The 4,568-nt window shown below is 34.3% G+C and overlaps 1 non-coding gene across 1 annotated transcript; it reads right to left on the bottom strand.

The window, feature by feature from the left end:
* Positions 1-3,790: 3,790 nt before the first annotated feature.
* Positions 3,791-3,894, bottom strand: LOC130948188 (small nucleolar RNA R71). The gene has a single exon (XR_009072968.1). It is a non-coding gene; the product is annotated as a small nucleolar RNA R71 (small nucleolar RNA).
* Positions 3,895-4,568: the final 674 nt, after the last annotated feature.

Below are 4,568 nucleotides of genomic sequence, written 5' to 3'. Positions count from 1 at the left end.
ATCATAGGAAGAGAATAATTGATGAGCGGATAATTTATACGCTTTTTGGCATTGTTTTTAGGTAGTTTTTAGTACGATCTAGTTACTTTTAGGGATGTTTTCATTAGTTTTTATGCTAAATTCACATTTCTAGACTTTACTATAAGTTTGTGTGTTTTTCTATGATTTCAGGTATTTTCTGGCTAAAATTGAGGGACCTGAGCAAAACTCTGATAGGAGGCTAACAAAGGACTGCTGATGCTGTTGGAATCTGACCTCCCTACACTCAAAATGGATTTTCTGGAGCTATAGAACTTCAAATGGCGCGCTCTCAACGGCGTTGGAAAGTAAACATCCAGAAATATGATTTTATACATTAATTTAATTTTATACATTAATTTAATTTTATACATTAATTTTTGGGATTGAACCAGAGTTGAATGCCCAAAACACGTTACAACTTGGCATCCAACTCCAAGAGAAGCCTCAGCTCGTGGATAGATCAAGCTCAGCCCAAGCACACACCAAGTGGGTCCCAGAAGTGGATTTATGCATCAATTACTTACTTCTGTAAACCCTAGTAGCTAGTCTAGTATAAATAGGATAGTTTACTATTGTATTAGACATCTTTGATCAGTTTATGCGATCTTAGACATTGAGGGCTGGCCATTCGGCCATGCCTGGACCTTCATCACTTATGTATTTTCAACGGTGGAGTTTCTACACACCATAGATTAAGGGTGTGGGGCTCTGCTGTACCTCAAGTTTCAATGCAAGTACTACTTTATTCAATTCAACTTATTCTTATTCTAAGATATTCGTTGCACTTCAACATGATGAACGTGATGATCCGTGACACTCATCATCATTCTCACCTATGAATGCATGATTAACAACCACTTACGTTCTACCTTAGACCAGGCGCATATCTCTTGGATTCCTTAATCAGAATCTTCTTGGTAAATGCTAGAATTGATGGCGGTATTCATGGGAATCCAGAAAGTCTAACCTTATCTGTGGTATTCCGAGTAGGATTCTGGGATTGAATGACTGTGACGAGCTTTAAACTCGCGATTGCTGGGCGTGATGACAAATACAAAAGAATCAATGGATTCTATTCCAACATGATCGAGAACTGACAGATGATTAGCCGTGCTGTGACAAAGCATTTGGACCATTTTCACTAAGAGGATGGGATGTAGCCATTGACAACGGTGATGCCCTACATACAGCTTTCCATAGAAAGGAGTGACAAAGATTGGATGAAAGCAGTAGGAAAGCAGAGATTCAGAAGGAACACAGCATCTCCATACACCTATCTGAAATTCCCACTAATGAATTTACATAAGTATTTCTATCCTTTATTATTTAATTAAGTATCTCTTTATATTTTCCGAAAACCAGTATCAATTTGAATCCGCCTAACTGGGATTTACACGATGACCATAGCTTGCTTCATACCAACAATCTCTGTGGGATCGACCCTTACTCACGTAAGGAATTACTTGGACGACCCAGTACACTTGCTGGTTAGTTGTGCGGAGTTGTGACAAGGTGTGATTTGTGTTTGAGAGCACCAAGTCTTTGGAGCCATTGTTGATGATCACAATTTCGTCCACCAAGATTTTGGCGCCGTTGCCGGGGATTGTTCGAATTACAATTACGTGCAAACACAGCGCCAAGTTTTTTTGATCCGGCAACAGCACCAAGTTTTTGGCGCCGTTGCCGGGGATTGTTCGAGTATGGACAACTGACGGTTCGTCTTGTTGCTCAGATCAGGTAATTTTCTTTTTGTTTTAATTTCAAAAACTTTTCAAAAAAATCTTTCAAATAATTTTTCTTTATTTTCGTTTTTCTAAAGAATATTTTCGAAAAATTTATTAAGAAAATACGAAAAAATCATAAAATCATAAAAAAATCAAAAATATTTTTTGTTTCTTGTTTGAGTCTTGAGTCAATTTTTAAGTTTGGTGTCAATTGCATATTCATATTGTTCTTGCATTTTTTTCCGAAAAATTCATGCATTCATGGTGTTCTTCATGATCTTCAAGTTGTTCTTGGTAAGTCTTCTTGTTTGATCTTCATGTTTTCTTGTTTTGTATTTTTTGTTGTTTATCATATGCATTTTTCGTTTGTTAGAGTCCAAGCATTAAAGATTTTTAAGTTTGGTGTCTTACATGTTTTCTTTGCATCAAAAATTTTTCAAAAATATGTTCTTGATGTTCATCATGATCTTCAAAGTGTTCTTGGTGCTCATCTTGACATTCATAGTGTTCTTGCATGCATCATGTGTTTTGATTCATAATTTTCATGTTGTGAGTCATTTTTATGTTTTTCTCTCTCATAATTAAAAATTCAAAAATAAAAAATATCTTTTCCTTAATTTTCTCATAATTTTCGAAAATTTGAGTTGACTTAGTCAAAAAATTTTTAAAATTAGTTGTTTCTTACAAGTCAAGTCAAATTTTCAATTTTAAAAATCCTATCTTTTCAAAACTTTTCAAAAATCAAATCTTTTTCATCTTTATCTTATGATTTTCGAAAATCTAAAAATATTTTTCAAAAATCTTTTTTTTTTAATTTTATCTTTATTTTCGAAAATTATGCTAACAATTAATGTGATTGATTCAAAAATTTAAAGTTTGTTACTTTCTTGTTAAGAAAGGTTCAATCTTTAAATTCTAGAATCTTATCTTTTAGTTTCTTGTTAGTTAAGTAATTAATTTTAATTTTAAAAATTAAATCTATCTTATCCTATCTTTTATATCATATCTTTTTCAAAATTTTATCTTTTTCAAAAATTTGATTTTAAAATATCTTATCTAACTTCTTATCTTCTTATCTTTTCAAATTTGATTTTAATATCTCTTCCAACTAATTATTTAACTTTTTGTTTGTTTCTTATCTTTTTCAAAACCACCTAACAACTTTTCTCTCTCTAATTTTCGAAAATATCTCATCTCTTTTTCAAAAATTCTTTTTAATTAACTAATTGTTTTAAATTTTAATTTTAATTCTATCTCATCTTTAATTTTCGAAAATCATTAACTCCTTTTCAAAATTAATTTTTGAATTCTCTCTCTCATCTTCTTCTATTTATTTATTCATTTACTAACACTTCTCTTCACCTCTCTTCATCTCCAATCACTGCCTCTATCCTTACCCTTGTGTTTGGATTATCCTTTCTTTATTCTTTTCTTTTTCTACTAATAATAAGGATCCTCTTTACTGTGACATAGAGGATTCCTCTTTTTTTTTGTTCTCTTCTCTTTCATATGAGTAGGAACAAGGAAAAAGACACTCTTGTTGAAGCTGATCCTGAACCTGAAAGGACTCTGAAAAGGAAACTAAGAGAAGCTAAATTACAACAATCCAAAGGTAACCTTTCTGAAATTTTCGAACAAGAGAGGAGATGGCAGCCGAACCCAACAACAATAATGCAAGGAGGATGCTTGGTGATTTTACTAAACCCACGTCCAAGTTTGATGGAAGAAGCATCTCAATTCCTACCATTGGAGCAAACAACTTTGAGCTGAAACCTCAACTAGTTGCTCTAATGCAACAAAATTACAAGTTTCATGGACTTCCATCAGAAGATCCCTATCAGTTTTTAACTGAGTTCTTGTAGATCTGTGAGACTGTAAAGACGAATGGAGTAAATCCTGAACTCTACAGGCTCATGCTTTTCCCTTTTGCTGTAAGAGACAGAGCTAGAACATGGTTGGACTCTCAACCTAAAGATAGCCTGGACTCCTAGGATAAGCTTGTCACGGCCTTCTTGGATAAATTCTTTCCTCCTCAAAAGCTGAGCAAGCTTAGAGTGGATGTTCATACCTTCAAGCAAAAAGATGGTGAATTCCTCTATGAAGCTTGGGAAAGATACAAGCAGATGACCAAAAAGTGTCCTTCTGACATGTTTTCAGAGTGGACCATATTAGATATATTCTATTATGGTCTATCTGAGTTTTCCAAAATGTCATTGGACCATTCTGCAGGTGGATCCATTCACCTAAAGAAAACGCCTGCAGAAGCTCAAGAACTTATTGACATGGTTGCAAATAACCAATTTATGTACACTTCTGAGAGGAATTCCGTGAATAATGGGATGCCTCAGAGGAAGGGAGTTCTTGAAATTGATGCTCTGAATGCCATATTGGCTCAGAACAAAGTGTTGACTCAGCAAGTTAACATGATTTCTCAAAGTTTGAATGGATGGCAAAATACATCCAACAGTACTAAAGAGGCATCTTCTGAAGAAGAAGCTTATGATCCTGAGAACCCTGCAATGGCAGAGGTAAATTACATGGATGAACCTTATGGAAGCACCTATAATTCATCATGGAGAAATCATCCGAATTTCACATGGAAGGATCAACAAAAGCCTCAAAAAGGCTTTAATAATGGTGGAAGAAATAGGCTCAGCAATATCAAGCCTTATCCATCATCTTCTCAGCAACTGACAGAGAATTATGAACAGAATACCTCTAACTTTGCAAACTTAGTCTCTGATCTGTCTAAGGCCACTTTAAGTTTCATGAATGAAACAAGGTCCTCCATCAGAAATTTGGAGGCACAAGTGGGCCAGCTGA

This window comes from Arachis stenosperma, chromosome 1 (assembly GCF_014773155.1).
Source record: "Arachis stenosperma cultivar V10309 chromosome 1, arast.V10309.gnm1.PFL2, whole genome shotgun sequence".
Classification (NCBI taxonomy): Eukaryota; Viridiplantae; Streptophyta; class Magnoliopsida; order Fabales; family Fabaceae; genus Arachis; species Arachis stenosperma.
The sequence above is the reverse complement of the archived record's forward strand: the minus strand, read 5'-3'. Positions and strand labels throughout refer to the sequence as shown.